General features: G+C 39.8%; 1 long non-coding RNA gene across 4 annotated transcripts in view; it reads right to left on the minus strand.

The window, feature by feature from the left end:
- Window positions 1-19,004, minus strand: part of LOC149918813 (uncharacterized) — a 351,326-nt gene that overhangs the window by 97,226 nt on the left and 235,096 nt on the right. The window contains exon 3 of one of the 4 annotated variants that reach the window (XR_016464604.1): window positions 4,830-4,857. The exons of the other annotated variants lie outside the window; for them this stretch is intronic. This is a non-coding gene — a long non-coding RNA (uncharacterized LOC149918813). The remainder of the gene's footprint in view (window positions 1-4,829; window positions 4,858-19,004) is intronic. 4 annotated transcript variants of the gene reach the window in all.

Genomic DNA, 19,004 nt, shown 5'->3' on the forward strand with positions numbered 1-19,004 from the left:
ACCTGAACCAAATCAAATCCTCAGGTCAATTCCTTCTTCCGAGTGCTCCTTAGATAACAAAGTCTTGTTCTGCGAATCTGTTCAATATATTAAAGTTGATTCACTCGGACAGTGTGTAAGATATAATACATTAATCTGGGCCATTTCAATTTCTGAGGCTGGGACTATAAAACTGGTGTGCTGCATATCTAATTTTTTTTGAATACCTGATTTATGCATCCCTCTGATGCATAGTGTCGATGGTATGGTGGATGCGGCTGCTGCATTAACAACGGGCTGCATCAGCACTCAAATCTTATCTTGTTAAATCAGACAAATGTAGCTCAATGAAAAGGAAGGAATAAATGCCTAGGATGGTTGAAAGGAGTGAATTTTAATCCTGTTTGTTAGGGGACTTTCATGGTGGGGGCTGAATGACTGAGGCAGGAATGTCCACCAAGAGCTTATGGGACTATGAATTATTATATGCTTATACATGCATCTACACACGCAGGATATACAAAGACACAGTTTTTCATTTTATTTATACACAGACAGGTAAACATCCACACACCGACACTCATCCATACACACACACACACATTTTTAAAACTGGAGAAATAAATGGCTTTTATTAAAAGCAGGTCTGTATATACAAAGGGGGCATTTCCACCTCTGATTCAAGAACAACCATAATTGCTTCTTTGTATATAATTCATCATTTTATCCAGTGAAACAAAAGTTATCACATGGACTATGTATCCAGAAATAGAATAGATTTTCAGAGTAATTATATATGTTTATATGATTTTGCAGATAGCTGTAGCAGTGCTGTCGCTCTATACACAGTCAATATTAATTCTCAAGGAAAGAGAATGTTCCTGTGTTTGCACAATCAACGAGACCTGTAGAAATAAGCTGTCTGCCAGACAAGGAAAAGTTGCAATGGCACACTTCTCAGACTCAGCCCGGCTACTTACAATAGATGGAATGTATTTTCAGAATTAATTCTTAGGAAAGATCCTGAATCGCTGATCTTTAATTTCAATTGCCTTCTCTAATGAATTCTTGTATTTTACCTACATATCATACGGCAGTAAGGAACATTTGTTTATTTATCAATAAAAATGTGTTTGGGGAATGGGAAGAACCACAAGCACTATAAAGCAGGTGTGGTACAAGCAAGGTTATATCCGGAATTATGTAATTGGCTCAAGGGTGAGCATTCATACACATTCTGCCATGAGTAATGTTATTTAAGCGTGCAGCTTAGCCCTCATTTCCTGCTCTTCTTTCCACCATGACTAATTGCAGCCAAAGAAGATGCTGTCAATAGCAGATCTCATCTTTACCACCTCTTCTGCAGCGTGCTGAAGCACACGGTGGTAGTTCTATCTGTAACATCACCACCTGTGCTAATGTCAGCAGCAGCAATAATGGATGGAGGGATAGGTGATAAAGCATGAGTGGGGCAGAAAAGCGTCACACACAAATACCGCGTGTAGCACCGCTTGTGTTGGGAAAGACCAAAGACCAAACCCAGGAAAGGACACTTGAGTGCTGAGGTTTCATTTCCTTTTTGACTGAGCATAAAAGCTCATCTTTAAATTCACAGCATGTAAGCATTTTAGGGTTCCTCTCTTAAGTTAAGCCAAAATAAAAATAAACCACAGTAAAGGAAAGCAATGACAGAGGCCCAGACATGACAGAGATAACTCATTATAAACCTTTTTGATCCAATTATCCAGGAGAGGTTGGGATACGTAGCCCGAATATGTGCAGGCTACCAGAAGAGAATACAAATAAAGCCTATGGTTCTCACTTTTCCTAAAACTTACAATGGTGTTCCTATAAACCATGCATATTAACAAGTGTGCAGATCAATTCAAAACTGTATTTCTGTTTAGGGAACAAAGGAATAATAAAAAAAAGAACCTTGTGTCAGTGACTCCAAATTCAACTGAAAAATAGGAGTTTGAAGGTGAGCCTGCTTTGGAGAGTTGTGCTGCGAATCGGGAGATTCCAGTTCCTGGTGAGCCTGAGGATGCTCTGCCATACGAGAAGTCAGAGGAGGCTTTCTGGGGGTGGATTGGAAGGCTTCTCTGTGTGCACATGTCTCAGTGTGGCTGTACCGCGGCATTCCGCGGGTGACACGCCTGGGGTGCTCCTGATGTCCCCAATCCCCAGCAACTGCTGCCCTGTGCTGAGAGCCCCGCTTTGGAGCAGGAGAGACAAGGGAAATGGCCAAACCTTGGGGAAAATACAGATAAAATGAGCAAATCAAGATAATTGTGCTAATTATCATAATGAAGGAAAGATTGTGTGCTTGCATGAAGGCTCTCCCTCCCCCTCCGTGCAGGATGCCATGGATGCATTCAGGGCAAATGAGTTCCAGGCCTGGCGAGATGCTCCAATTTCTGTCAAAGTGGCTCCATTACATGTGTGGCCCCCAGGGTCAGGCTGCATTAGCCAACTCCTTTATTCCAAACGTGATGAACTAAGGAGGCAGCAGTGTATTCCAGAAATGCCTTCACAATGGATATTTGCAACATCCATAAGAACTTCAGCTCAGTTTAAAGTGGTGTGGGTTTTGTTTTTTTTTTTCCCCTCTTTTTTTTTTTTTTCTTTTCCTTTTAATTTTTTTTGTTATATGGTAGAAAAATAAAACATGAAATGTCTTTAAGGTCACGGAACAGTGACCTCATTGGCTGGGCTAATTTGATTGTGCCAGAACAATAGCACTGTACTCCTCTGCCAGCGAAGTGCTTGCTAATTATGCGATTTGCCCTTGATAAGACCTTGGTGGGTCATTCAGCAGTTGTGATCTGTCACTGACTTCTAATCATGTATTATCGTCTGGGTGAGTCAGAATGGTACCCTAAGCTTTCTGTCTTTACAGCAATGTGGCACTCTAATTACCTTATGCCAAGTGGATATGCAGAGACTGAATTAAGTGATCACTGTGATTGCCTTCAAAATCTTCTCTTTATCCTTTGTGTTGCTTCTCTGCAATTTACATTTTAAGATGCCGAGAAGCTTTTGGTGAGACTGAAAATGCCACTCTAAAAAATAATGATTTTTTAATTTAAAAAGCATAACACTAAATCTAAGTCAGACCGATCCCTAAAAGTATTAAAATGCTGCTGAACAATATACCTCAATAAGAATCTCTCAGTAAACTTGCTGGAAACTATAAGACATGCTTTACCTTCTAATCTGCAACCAAATGAGAAACAAAAGAAAAGAAGCCTGATTTCTTTCTAAAGTTTGAACAATTCAGAACTGCTGCTTAATAAGCCAAATTAATGATAAAGTGGTTTTCCACATTTATTGTGCCTATAAAATATACATACCAATATGACAAATGCTATGGATTATATATAAAGCTTAAAAAGCTTTGGCGCGGTGTTCACCATGTTCATTAATGACAGTAAAAATGGGTCGACCATGTAAGCCTTACAAATTTGGGAGCAGATTTTTCACATGTTGGTTAACTCGTTTTGCAGCAACTTAATGGATCTGCGTTAGGTTAGCTATGAAAATGCTCTGTATTTCATCCACTATTTTAAAAATCTGCCTGAGCAGCTCTATTGTTGCATAGCAACTCTCAAAAACTACAAAGCAATCTGTTATGGTAAACCAGTCATATTAACATCTGTATTTGCCCAGAGAATGATCTAATGCCTTTTGCAAAGAAAACACGATGATAAGTCGCTAGATTAAATAAACAAAGTAATGATTTATAAAATTTGATAAGATAAATTTGCCTGAATCATTCTTGAAAATATGAACTCTGAAGTGCTACTCGAAAGTTGTCATAAAACAGACAAAAAATCCTCACAACGTTAAATTTATTGCACCACTAACAGAAAATAAGGATTTTTCAAAGCTTTTCTGTATTGTATGTCAATATTGCGGTATAATTTTTTTTTATAGAAACAAACTGAAAAAAAAAAAAAAAAAAAAAAAGTCAATAAAAACCATAAAGGACAATTGAGAAAAAAATTGCAAGCCTTATTTTCCTTGAATCACATGACGCACCAGCAGCATTATTTGCTGAAGCCCTGGTTTGTTGGGGGGTTGGGGGGAGCAGGCAGAGACAGAGAGAGAAAGAGAAAGAGGCAGAGCGCCTAGAAATAAGATGCATTCCCTGGGTGGCAAAACAAAAGAGCCCAAGAAAGAGGGGGGAAAAAAAAAAAAAAAAAAAAAAAAAAAAAAGCTGTAGAAAGTTGACACAGTCAAGAATAATGGCTAAATCTATCAAGTTTGATCAGGTATGCTATAATGAAGTGGAGCTTCATATTCCAAGCAGGGACAATGAAGACAGAAGTCAGGCTCTAGAAATGTGCTGCTCACTTTGTGCTTGGAATATGCAGCAGCCAGCGGGGAGCCACAAGATAATTACACAGTATTTGTGTGGTTCCAGGGAGCTTCCTGCGCAGGTTGAATGCCCGCGCTATATTAAAAGGCAGCACAGTGAAATGTTTTTAATGAATATTTTTGTCAGGGAAAGAAAAGGCATTTGAATGATTTTTGTGTATGCAGGGAACCAGAGGTGGAACGTCACTGTCAAAATACAGGTACCTTTATTTATATTTACTCCATTCCTTACGGTTTCAAGAGCCTAATGTCCTTTCAATAATACAAATCAGAATGCTAGGTTAATGTTAGTTAGGGCTAATTGCAAATATAGTCCTTTAACTAATGTTTGCTGTTAGCATGTTTTGGTGAAATCCAACATCAAACCGGCTCAAAACTACTTTCATTTTTATTTCCAATAGCATCTGAAATGTTTAGACACATTTAATCAGAAAACTCAAAGACGAAGTAACACAGATGTTGATACTTACTATTCAGTAGCCCTTGGCAGTGATAGATCTAAAACACAAGAATACATTATTTCAGCACTCTGTAATTCTCACCTAACAGATGTGAATAATCCACTGAATTAAAAACCATAGACACGGTACTCAGAAATGCTCCTTCTGCAGTGCAAGCCATTGTATTGACCAAGCCTAGGCTTTTATATATATATAATGTACACACACATATGTAAAACAATTTGAAAGGCTTTTTGCAGGTCCTGATTTCAGTATTACCCACACCTAAGCAAGCCCTTGTTTTGCTGCTTATGACCAAATTACTTCTAGCATGCATGGACAGAATCAGTTTGCTGTTACACGCTGCTCCATATTGTCCTGCAAGATAAACTAAAGCCCTCTAGGTGCCACACAACCATCCTCCACCAGAAATCCAGGCATATCTCTTTGCTCCCTGCTTTATATCAGTGACCACAAGGCACAAAGAACTTTGGTGCCTTTTTTTAAACAAATAGAATGGTAAGCTTTACAGTGAAGCCATGATCCCCCACGTGAGAGAGGCAGCCTGGCCACCATCCAGGTGGCCCTGAGGCCAGCATAAACCTCTCCACTCACATGCAACTCATCTGGCCCAAGACACACAACTCAGCTGGCCCAAGACCTTGCCTATCAATGGCCAAAGATCAAACAAGAGAGAGAGGCTTGTGTCTCTCTCTAGGGATTTCCTTTGGCGTACATTTTAATAACTGTATGATTTGTGAGAAGAACTAATTTTGGACAACCTGGAAGTGAGGAATGTAATTAGGAGGAGTCAATATTTTTGGTAGTGACACTGCAGCAGCAGTGCAGAGAGTTCCTTTGCACCATGATGGAGGCAGAGCTTCCACTCCCTGCATTTTTAATTTTGAGCTTGCAAAAGCAAAGCAAGGTGTTGTGACAACAAACCTTGGAAGACAGCAACAAGGTAGAAAGACACTTTTTCAGTTAGGACACTGAGGGTAAAAAGCAGCTTGAGGAGTCAGTATAATGCAGTGAGTCAAAAAGCTGGCTTTTTCTTATTTAAAGGACAGTAGAAAATTTTTGAGTACTTTTGGTATTGCCAATGATTTTAAAGTCATAAGCATCTAGAAAGAAGTGCCCCACATTACATAATAGTAAAAGCAGAACGTAAACTGCAATGTAACTTCAGTTATTTCCTGTTTTGCTACAGTATTCGAATGCATTTGCACTTAAATTTCAAGTTGTGAAAATCCTTGCAAAGAAAACAACTCAACAGGTTCACTTCATCTTTATATTTTTCAAGAGAAAACAAAACCAAACCCCTCGGAATCGCTGAGCAGTGTTACTCAGCCCTTATTGCCCACAGGGATCGATTCTGCACCTTGAAACAGCAGATTTACCCTAGGCAGGAACAAATCCCAATCCAAAAGGGAATAAAATGCTTCACACATGTATCCCCTCCTCTCCTTTTTTAATGTTCTGCATTCCTATTTCAGCTACACTGAACAGTACATTTTCTGAAACTACCAGAGGACTAAGGTAGAAATACCTCTTTAGAAATTATCACTGGTGCATTTTTTTTACCAGGGAAACAAATGTGACTTTTGCTCCACTCTTTGTCTATTTAGCAGCTCTAATATAAAAGGAAATCTTTCAATTACCAGATGAAGGGGTAAACAGCTGCCACGTTTGGAGCCCAAGCAAACATCGTAACCTACATCCTGTCCCCCTGAGCAAAAACTGCACAAAAACTTACACTATGGCAAACCAGGCAACGGGAACTACTAAGTGATTGTTTTCATTTTATTTTTGGCACGTTCTTAAAATTTTTGCAGCGCCAAATGTTTGAGCCCATCTCTTAAAAAAAAAGAGGAAGATAATAATCACTGCTCTGGACCTCTGGATTTTGAGGTTGCCTTTTGCAATTAAGAGCAGATAGTTGTAACTAATCAACCATGATAACTTGTGTTTGCTCAGCTTCAAGCAGTTCACTCCACCAAATATATCTGTATGTAACCAACATATGTAGCTACAGCTTACAGAGCAAGGAGTGAGCTTCCATGCAACCACCACAGTACTGCAAGCCTATTTTTCATTTTTGTTTTGCTGTTATTATAAACAAGCTGAAAGAAGAATGCATTCATTGATCAGATTCTCCTTTAATTGCATCCACCCATTTAATTCCATGTAAGCCAGTGCATTACATCAAGTTTACAGGAGTCTGAGTGACAGCAGGACTCACAGAGGGCACTGAAATCCACTTGGGTTTACACAAGTTTAAGTGAGAACAAAATCGGGCCTTTAAACCAGAAAAAAAAAAAAAAAAAAAAAGAAAGAAAGAAAGAAAAGAAACCTTAAAACCATCAGCATTCTGCAAAGGCAAAACACCAAAAGCAGTCTTCCTTACAGAGCCATATAAACTGGTTGATGTAGGCAGAGTTTCTTTTTGCACTTGTATATTAAGCAGTAATTTTGCCAATATTTACATGTACATATCCCTAAGTACGAGCAGAGCCGGGAATATCAACTATAGCAGTTAGTCCCATTGCATGAGATGAGCTTTGCATCAAAGGGAAAAAGGCTCCTCTCCATCTCACATGCTTTATTTTATTCAACCAGCTCTTTTTCACATTGTTATATCCAGTGAATATAGCACGGTTGGATTCAGAAGAGAACCTTAAGCGTTATCATAATGCTTAGAAGCAATGGCTTCACACTGTATAATCTATCAAAGGTGTCAGATTTACAAAATGCAGATTTTCTGTCACATTTGGGCACTATAAGCACTGTATCTTTTCACTAAGGTGCTGACTGCTGTTTTAATGAGGCCCTTTGGTGGCTGTAAAAAACTGAAAGGAGAGGATTATAGGGGTTACCCTAGGTATTGTCTATTTGTCTTACAAATTTCACACTAACTACCAATTACATCGCCATAAACCTTTTGGCTACTTCAAGCTATATGCCATATAATACATAAAAAATACGCTATGTTAACCTCTTCTATATTATACGAGTAACTACAGCCACTGATGCAAGTAACATATCTAATGAAGCCAATAATGAGCCTCTTTAAAAGTAGTCTTGTTATAGGAATAATATTAGAGCAGTTCAGTTAAAGGCTAAGGTCCATTATGGCATGCTTCCTACATTCTGTGGTCCCAGGTCTGAAAAGATGCTGACACACTAATTCAGGCTCAAGAAGGGCATTAATCTCACAACCTCCTACTTGTCATGCTTAATGGGACATCCTGCCTAGGTGAAATGAACCTGATGTATTCAGGTAAACATAATTTAATAAGGAAGAAAAAAAATAGCTGGGGTCCAACATAACGGCAAGCAGAATGTTTATAATTTAGTCACAGTGGAGAGTTAATGCTGGACTGAGAAGTAAGGAATGTAAGGAGCAAAAAGAAAAGGGCAAATAATGCACAATTTGCTTTAGAGACCGACTGCTGAAATATGAAGTGAATTTAAGGGAATACGCTAATTCGGAGGAGGAAGAGATGCACTAATGTGGGGCTTAGAGCACTTGAGTGTAAAATAGAGATCTGAAGCCACAGAGTATGATATTTAAAAGGCAAGCATGAATGTCAGTGAGTAGCTGTATATCCTCTTTTGTCTGTCATCAATCATAAGTCTAATAAGCCACCAAAAATTATGTTGGAGACATAGAACGGCACCAGCAACAGCAGCTGCAAGAAGCATGTGCCCTACCTGTGGCTGAGGTAGCAAAGGTGGGACCCATCCCTCAACCCAGCAAAAGCCTAAGGAAAACACCTGTACAGAGTGCTGGGGCTCTGGAGCTCTGTGGTACAGGATAAAGATGTCTCCTTGTGATTTTATCTCCTGCTGACTCAAAGTGCAAAAGATATTGCCAGCTACATTTTACAGAATACATTGCATTTTCATTTACACATTGAAGCCAGGTAGCTATGAAAACCAGATTAGGCTGGATCCCTTCACCCGGGAGGAATGGGGCTCACCCTTCACCACCCGCTGAAGCAAGAAGGTTGTGCTACACGTTCTGCATTGTGTGAGAAAGCGGAATGAAAACATGAGATGCACCAAGGGGATAACGCTGTCATAGATGCTCTTTGGTCAGCAGAGAGAAGGGAGCTTTGGAAGAAGCACAGCTTGCCACACATCTGTGGAGCTGGGCTGTCACCCTCAATCTTCGTGTGCATGTGGCTTTTTATTTGTTTCTTTTAAGGAAACTACATCTCTGTTTCCCTTTTTCCCAAATAGGCTAAGCACTACCATAGCACTGAAAGACAGCAACATAAAACAGTGAACTTTGTTTGCTGTTGCTGGATTTTCTTTTCATCCATGGCTGTGATCATTTTTTATAACTGGGCAGTGGGCTTATGTCACATCACTGGAATAACAGTGGTAAGGGAAAACTAGGTACACCTAGAAGTGCCGTATTTGTTTTACAGACTTGTGTTCCAAAAAGGGAATCAAATACATCTTTTCTGCAGCAATTAATTCTTTTGCCATGCTCCTGATTGCATCAGACAAGTGGAGCCCAAGCTGCATTTGTCTCACAGTACTGAGAAGAAATAAAAACTTTCTTTTTAACTCAACAAAACAAAGAGGTACAGAAAAAGCAAGATTCAATTGGTAGAGGCTTGCAAATGCAGATGTTAATCTTGTTAAGCCTTGAAACACATAGTCCAAATAGGCCTTTGCTGCCTCACTGGCTCCCAATACACCTTTTGACCATAAACATCTGGGTATTTTATCTAGGCTGATTTTTGCAAGCAGTTTACTCTAAAGCCACTAATACATGCTATTTCAATGGGACTCTACGGTGCCTATTAGGTGCTGGCCACGCTGAGCAAGGGTGTGGGTTGTCGAGACATATAGCACCATGGGGAGCTATAGGAGACACTGCTGCTGGAAGGCAGAAAGCCTACTGGCGCTCGCAGGTGCTCAGAGGAATGCACTTGCTATTAAATTATTTCACAGGGAGAGGCCTATTACCTATGAAAGCAAATCCTGCTCCTAAAGGACAGTGAAAAAGGACCATAACCCTCTTTGGGGAGAGACAACGTGTCCAGAGGGATCAGTCCTAAGGATTTCAAGTGGCCATGGACTTCAGATACATAATAGGTACAAGATACATGCATGGAGTATTGTCAGTGAATGATTTTCTACCCTGTAGACACTCATGGTCACCAAAGGATGGCCCCAAAGAGATTGATGGTTCAGGGATTCAGAAATAAATATACAAATAATATTGTCCACTTGCACTTGCTCAAACTAGCTACTTGTAAAGGATATGAAAACAGCCCCCACTGAGACTTTTGTCCTGAGGACACCTTTCAGCCACGTCGTCCTGGGAAGTCAGCTCATTCTATATACTCTTAACTTACTGGAAGAATCTCTCCTGACTCCTGTACTTTGAATAAGCTACAGACCTACACTCTTAAGCTCCTCTCATCTTAAAAATCCAGATATTCTTTTGGGCAATCTTTCTAGATAGTTTAAATCAGAAAATATTTTGGATGGTAATGAAAGAAAACTGTAGCAATACATCTGCAACAACGGCATAGGTTGTGTTTTGGCACTCAATTCCCACAGCTCTGTGATACATGGTGGTGTTTTCTTCAGAAAAAGCCTGTTTTGTTTTTTTAAAAAAATAATAACTTAAAAAGCCCTTAGTTTAAAACAACATATAATTTAATTTTCAGATATGAATAACTATGTTTGTTTCTGTCTTCTTACACCTGAGTTTGGATGTATATGGCCATTGCCTTTGTACTAAAAATGCATACAACTATCACACACTACAAGAACCCACCACATCTTGAGAAAGATACATTAAACTCCTGCATTTGAAACTGCTTTAGAGAGGAAAAAACTTGAAGTTTTTGTAGGGAAATCCTACATTATGTTTGTTAGGGCCTGCTTCACAGTCAGAGTGTGCCCAAAGTTCAGAGTACCTTAATCCAGTAAAGCCATAGACACAGACTTCATGAACTGATGAATGTTACTACATTACACAAGTATCACCTCTTATTGATGTAGAAGCCCCAGCTCTGGTGAGTCTTCCTAACCAGACCAGTTAAAGTTTTCAGGTCAGCAGTTAAAACTAGAAGTGCCATTTCAGTGTCATGTTGAGCTCCACACCACAACTCAGAAAATCACTTGTAATTCAAAGAACCTGCCGATAAGGACAAATGAGATAGACGAGAAGTCTAGAGGAGCCCTACGATAGTTTTCATAGTAAAGAATGCAGAGAACTGTCAACAAGGCTGGAAAAATGCCTTCCCAATAGTCTCCTTCTAAAGGCATACAAAGAGCTCGCTGCTTGCTCCTCTTCGTTAAGGAGCAGAGACATACAGTGCAATAAGCCTCCTCCATTCTTTCATTCTCCATCTTAACATTAGGCCCTAGTGTCATTCGTAAAGATGGCTTTCCACTTCTTTCAGAGCCAGGAAACCTGGCAAGGGTTTATCCAATTCTCAAAATAAAAATATGTGGTGCTCTGGAAATGTCTGTAGCTGTCAAACGTCACAGGTCCCATAATTATGTAATCTATGTTGAGCTGAAGTTTAGTGAAACAACAAAAAGGAAAACAATTTTTCAACTTCTTTTGCTGTTACAGTATAGAAATGTGTATCTTCCCTTTGCTAGCACCAAGTTCGTATGTACTTAGTTTTCAGGACACAGACTTTCACAGCAGTTCTTCCCCAACTGCTTTAGGTCACAGAGAACTTGAGAGGACTGTAGATTTTCAAGGAACGAGTCCAGTAGCTACAAGGCTTCACCTCACCACTACCAGCTGTAGGGCTGAGTGCCACTGCACTGAGAATCAGGAATTTCAGTGATATTGTCCATGGGGAAGTATCAGCCCGCAGCAAACCTAAAAATGCAGTATGAGTTTGGAGAATCAGAAAGCAGGTACACAGTTTAACAACTGAGCACACAGTGTGGTGAGAGTTAAATATTATATTTCTTGTTCAAAGACATATCTATTCCTTAACATTATCTTACAGGTACCAAATTCACTTGTTCCAACACAGTACCATCATTTGTATCTGGTTTTTATATTGCCCAAAAAGCATAGCTATATTTGCTGGAACAGTCTTTCCATATTGATCACAAAAGTTTCCCCTTAACTCTGAATAGGAGAAATGTGTCAACAATTAGATTTGATGTCTTTTGAATGAATTCACTCTACAACAATTTTGCAAAAAATAAGGCTTAGAAAAAATTTTTCCCAGTCTCTCTCCTGAAATTCTCAAACTCTTGCCAGTTTGCCCCCCTGAAACATTTTAGGTTTCTATTTTGCAAATGAGAACTGTGCTCTATAAAAATGGCTCTGTAGGACTGGGTAAAAAATGTCACCTTAGGTACCTGAATTAATAGTTCACTTACGTACTGTCTTAAGTCTTTTCTATAGATCAGCATAAGAGTGCCAGGCAGACAATTATTTACAGTTCACATTTTCAAAAGGTGCCAAAGCCAACATGTCTTTGAGATCTCCCTGAATTACCCAGATTTTAAAAATAGAAAGCCCCTTGCAGCTTTCCTTAGTACCCCTGGAAATGTAAAATGGTGGAAAAAGTTGGCAGGAATGAATACTTCCACAGAGTTTCTAAAGCTGTAATTAATGTTAACGAAGCAATACCTTATATGGCAAGGAGATACAGCATAAATTGGATAAGTAAGAAAAATGATCAGCTGTTGTGCTCTTCCAGTATAGTACATCAGAGTATTGCCACTGTAAAGCTATCGTTATTTTAAACCATTAAATAAAACAACATAAATTTGCAAGCAGGTGTTTCTTGTTGCAGGAGTATTGAAAGTTGTAATGCAAACAACCTAATTTTAGCATCTATGCAGAGCGAGAAGTAAATTTACTGATCACTGATGCATTGAGCACAGGGAGGACACAGCCAGCGGGAGCTTCCAGCAAGATTATCCTATTAAAGCAGGAAGGCTTCACGCGGCTGTTAAGGAAGTCGTCGAAAGCAGGTGATGTACGTGGGGGGTTTGATGAGCAGTCGCGGGCCCACTGTACATGGTAAGTTGTTGTTTTCTGCTCAGCTAAGCAGCAGAGAATTGATATGTTAGCAATGAAGTGCAGTGACAATTAAATTGTAACTGACCTACATGTTACCATCATTACGCTTCCTCTTTTTTACTGCTTTCCTTCTTATTTAATCACACAGTATGGGGTTTTTATTAGGCTGTAATGTTAAAATCTTCATCCATTTAGCTATAAATGTTTGACTGGATATCTATCAGACTTCCTCGCACTATACAAACAAAACCATTTTGCTGAATCATTGTTGACTTGTTTGTGGCCTAATTTAATGAGTGTAATAACTTACATTACTACCCAGTTAACATTTAGGAGCCCAGAAAAGACCTGCGAGCATGCAGCAAGCTACTGTATATGTTTTCTATTCATATCACTCCTCTTTGCAGTAAATTTTACCCGACAATATGCATTTCTTTCAGTGCTTCTCCTCAGCCCAGGTTGAGCTGAGCTGCAATGCTGAAACATCAAATGCCTCAAAATGTTGATGCATTTTCAGCTTTCTAGGTATCAGGCACCTACTTACATAGCCTTACACAGCCAGTAAAATATCAAAAATAAGGCTCAGCATGCATTCATTGCATCACACCCATGCTGGAAATTGCATTACAGAGGAGGGAAATACCCAAACAGTTACTGCTCCTGGAGGAGAGCAAAGCTTCCAAGATAAATAGAAAACTAGAGAAAATTAAACTCACTAGGTCAGATCCTATACAAGCAAAAACAAATGTTGCTGCTTTATTACATGGTGGGCAGGCTCAGGGCCTGCTCTGTAAGGATGTGAGGCTCTCTGGGAGCCCAGGGACATCTGTGCAGGCTGTAAGCCTGCAGCCAGCTTGCAGTGCTGCGAGCCCGGTGCTTCTGAGGCACCTTCCTCCAATATATACCAACAATCCTCTTATTTTTGTCCCAGAAGGAAAGAAAAAACATAAAACAAACACAAACCCACAAGAGAAGAGCACCAAAACATCACTGACCCAGGAAGCGCAGGTCTCACCGTGTGGTCAGCCTCACCAGTACTGCCACAAAGGCTGGTTACAGCTCTGTAGTATTTTAGGGGAAGAGGGAGAAGTGGGTTACTCTGAATTTTTAAATATATATATAGTTTTGTATTTATTATAGATGTAATTTTGTTGTTTAATATTTATATTACTGTCAGAGTTCATCCTATTGCCGGTTTTCTCCCTCAACCAAAACTTTTCCCCACATTCCTTGCCCCAGGCTCTTAGCCCTTAACACTGGGCAAAGTGAATCCAGGACAGAAAAATAACACCCTCTTTAAAGAATGAACTGTTCATGTCTTAAGGAATGGCACCTAAGAACAAAATTACATATTTTACCACAACATAAAAGACTGTGAGTGTTAGAGCGTGGAACACAACTTCAAGATCTTCCAAACTGTAAACCAAGCAGTGCTGCAGTAAATCTGCCCTAACAGTGCATACCATTTGAGGTACACTTTCTTCATGGGTATGTTTGACCACGAAGCACACTACTTCAGTACAAATATCAATAAATTCATCAATGAAACCTCATTATTAACAGTTAACAAGTCGGAGTGCATTGCCTTTGCCATCATAGCATTTCATATGGAAACAAAGCTGATCAGGACACAGCTCACAGCTAGTTAACAGGATACTTGCATTCATATTAGAAACAAGAATTCTTCACAAATAACTAAGAAATACAGTATCTCTAATAAACCACCTTTCTAGAATCCTTCTTATCAATACCCTTATCAAAATTATATTACATTTTCCATCATTTGATTCAAATAAAAAAAAAAACACAACAGAAAACAAGAATCAGTAAGAGCAACATTTCTTATGTTAGAAGGAACTGCTCTACACTTCAGTAACGACAGCTAAAAAACTGTGCCTGATCAGCTCACCAGTAGTTCCATTAGAGAAACGGCCTGAAGAGTTGGATGGAGTATTTATATTCATTACAGGTTGGAGGTCTGGGACTTGGTTGACTACACAAAAAACTAAATCAGAAAACGGTAAACACAGTATGGGGTATGCTGGAATAAGCTGTTTTCAGAACAAAGTGCATTTGAGGGGGCATTCTGATTCCTCATAATCAGTGCTTAGTTGAATATTTTATTTAACTTATCCCATCCTGTAGACCCCAGCCTGCCTGTAGTGCAACAAACACAACTTTCCCAAAACACACAACTTCATGTAGTCTCAGAAATATAATAATAATACTAAAAAGTCACGGAGCTTTTAAAATCAGATTTATTACGGCTACAGTGTAGAATTCTGTACCAGGAGAGGCCAAGTTAATTAGCTACAGTCTAGTTGGGAGCACCAGCAGATTTGAGCAGCACAAGTGGAGCAGAGCAGGGAGCAGAGGCTGTGCAGGCAGCAGGCAGCACTGGTACCTTTGCCACTGTCTTGGAACATTTCTTATAATGCTGCGAAGTGCTCACTTAAAAGCTTCTGATATTACTTATTGGCTACAGAGCTTGATGTTTTGCTTTGCACTTTTAAGTTTGTATTAAACCCAAAAGTTCACTTCAGCACAGGTACTGCATGTGTGAGTGTGCCTTTAGCACACGCACCAGCAGAGCCAGGCAGTTCCAGCACACGGCTGCTCCAAGCCACCATCTGGCCAGCCTCCACCCCAAAGGAATGAACACCACCAAGATCTTGACTATTTTGGCACAGTGCTTTCCTAACTGTTACAGCCACAAACCCCTTCTCCAGCAGTGATGGGGAGTTAAAACAGCAGTGACCTACACGGTGCATCCTGGCAGAGATTTTGCAGCAGGATTATTATCTCATATTCAGTGACTGCAAACCATTCGGAAGTAGACAAGGGAGGAAAGTTCAGATGTAACTGAGAGATGCTGGAGGAACTACCAGAAGGTAACTACTTGATACAATGACTGCATGCAGGTCATTTATTTTATTTTTCTATTCATGTAAAAATACATTTTCTATTTTATATATAATGAACACAAGCACCATAATACTATTTTCAAGTACAGAGCCACGCTGCGACTTCCCTTCTGGTGTACAAATGCACATGTAATTTTGTCAGGGCCAGCTGCTTTCCTGATTTAAGAGACTTATTGTAAAAGATACAGATACGCCATGTAGAGTAAGCTGCCAGTACTAGGTAAAGGACATTTCTAAGCAGAAGCTTGCAGGAGATACGTTAACAATAAACATCAAGGCAGACAATACAGAAAAGCTGTAGCCTCACAAACTCTGGCCGTAAAATTTTTCTGCACCCAACATTTGCTACGTCTCAGTTGGAATCTTAAATGAAACCCAATCTCCACATTCGGTACTATCAGGTAGATTCAGCTGAGAGCTTCTTGCCTTCCACTGTAAGAGGTCAAAGCTCCAGTAATAATTTAAAATGTAGACAACTTTAAAATAAATAAAGGACTTCTAATTATTTCTCAGGAAATCACTAAAATGATACTACATTTTTATAACAAGGATATCAAAAGGTACAAACATTTCTATCACATCCTGAGCTGCTCCGGATTTCAATCATTTGCAAGTTTTCTGAACTTCTGAATTCAAGTGTTTTTGCATTATAATTGATAAGTGTCTAAACATTTACTGTTTGTGTTTTTATATGAAATAATGAAATATTTTAATTTATTCCTGAATATATTCTAGTTAATTCATAATTCTCAGGATATATATATATTTTTAAGTCTATCATTTTATTTTGGGTAGAACAAAACATTTCAGCTGTTCTGAAACACTGTTATCTTTTCATGTGGCTAGCAAAAAGGAGAAACACTGCACATCAGTCACACAAGTCACTCAATGAGCAAGCACACCCAAAGTTGTTTCTACAACCATGGCCAAATTTACCAAATGATTTTGCAGTAAGATGCCAACTGAACAGTATCTCTTCCTTCCTCTCTTTTGTCCATTTCAATTTTATTTTAAAAGGATTGTTTATTATTCCACTTAGAAAGATCCTCTCCTTTCCTAAGACGAGAATGTTCAAATGACACCTCTCTCTCTCAAGGTTTGCATTTCACCAGAGCAGCAACATTAGGCAGAAATTCGACCATTATTTTTAAGGCCCTGGTCAGTGTCAGTCATACAGGGATGGGAAGACTTTTTCATTATTAAAATAGTCAAATAGCTGTGGAAGAAGTCTTCCTTTCTCTCTGAATGTGATGCTGCAGAAGAAAGGCACAGACTGCCACAGAGCCTACATAGTTGCTTACTGACATCAGAAAGCCTCTCCAAACATCCCTTATAGCTCTCCAAACATCCCGCCTCCTTAAAATAGAGACTTGATTTCTCAAAATTGAAGGATGAATGATCATGTATGGACTATTTTGGAAAAAATTTTACCTGAATTTCTGTATTTTCACTGAAAATCGAGAAATTCCAGCAATTTTTAAATATTTTTTCAACACAAATATTACATGCATAGTATTTGATTATTTATATTTTGACCACTCCATTTTACGATAAAGGGTTTCATTTTATTTATTTTATTTTTAAAGCTGTGGCATGAAATGCTCTTTACTGGTAATATAGTACTAGTCTAACAAGTCAAACTGCAAATCATTTATTGAAGGAAAGTTGTTTTGTGAGATATATGAATTCAATATATAGTTCTATTTTGTTTTAGAAGTTTTTACCAATCTCATAAATAGCAAAATGTGTAAATTGCTAAAGAACTGTATGTTTCAAAGTATTGCAAGAGTCATGATTATTATAAAATGATAGAATCATAGAATCACCAAGGTTGGATAAGACATCTAAGATCATCCCATCCAACTGTCCACTTATCACCAGTATTTCCCACTAAACCATGTCCCTCAGTACAGTATCTAAACATTTCCTGAACATCTCCAGGGATAGAGACTCCACCACCTCCCTGGGCAGCCCATTCCAGCACATCATCTCTCTCTCAGAGAAGTATTTCCTTATGTCCAACCTGAATCACATCTGCAGGCCATTCCTTCTAGTCCTGTCTCTAGTTACATGGGAGAAGAGGCCAATCCCCACCTCAACACAATCTCCTTTCAGGTTGTTGTAGGTCACCCCTGACCCAACTCCAGGCTGAACAATCCCAGCTGCTCCTCATAAGGCCTGTGCTCCAGACCCCTCACCAGCTTTGTTGCCCTTCTTTGAACACACTCCAGTGCTTGAATGTCTTTCTTGCAGTGAGGGGCCCAAAACTGAACACAATACTCGAGGTGCGGCCTCACCAGTGCTGAGGGATGATCACTTCCCTGCTCCTGCTGGCAACACTATTTCTGATACAAACCAGGATGCCATTGGCCTTCTTGGCCACCTGGGCACACTGCTAGCTCATATTCATTGATAAAGCATTGATCAATACTCCCAGGTCCATTTCCTCTACACAGTCTTCCAGCCACTCCGTCCCAAGCCTGTAGTGTTGCCTGGAGCCGTTGTGGCCAAAGTGCAGGACCCAACACTTGATCTTATTCAATTTCATCCTGTTGGCCTTAGCCCAGCTATCCAGACTGTCCAGATCCCTCTGTAGGGCCTTCCTACCCCCAGGCAGATTGACACTTCCTCCCAGCTTGGTGTCATCTACAAACTTACTGAGGGTGCACTCAGTGCCCTCATCCAGGTCATCAGTAAAGCTATTGAACAGGATACCAATACCAACCCCTAAGGAACACCACTCATGACCAGTTGCCAGCTCCGTTCACCATCACTCACTGGGCCTGGCCATTCAGCCAGTTCTTTACCCAGCAAAAAGTGATTTGTCCAAGCCATGGGCTGCCAGCTTCTCCATGAGTATACTGTGGGACATAGTGTCTGCTGAAGTCTAGGCAGACAACATCAACAGCCTTTCCCTCATGTACCAGGTGGTGGAATCGCTCAATCATAGAAGGAGATCAGGTTGGTCAAGCAGGACCTGCCTTCCATGAACACATGCTGGCAAGGCCTGATCATCCAGTTGTCCTGCGCATGCCATGTGATCTCCCTCAAGACAATCTGCTTCATAACCTTTCCTGGCATCAAGGTCAGGCCTGTAGTTCCCTGCTTCCCCTTTACAACCCTTTTTATAGATGGGAGTCATCTTGGCAAGCCTCCAATCTGCTGGAACCTTTCTGGTTGACCAGGAATACTGATAAATGATGGAAAGCAACTTGGCTATCACCTCCACCAGCTCCCTCTGCACCCTTG

This window comes from Phasianus colchicus, chromosome 2 (genome assembly GCF_987193195.1).
Source record: "Phasianus colchicus chromosome 2, bPhaCol1.hap1.1, whole genome shotgun sequence".
Taxonomy (NCBI): Eukaryota; Metazoa; Chordata; class Aves; order Galliformes; family Phasianidae; genus Phasianus; species Phasianus colchicus.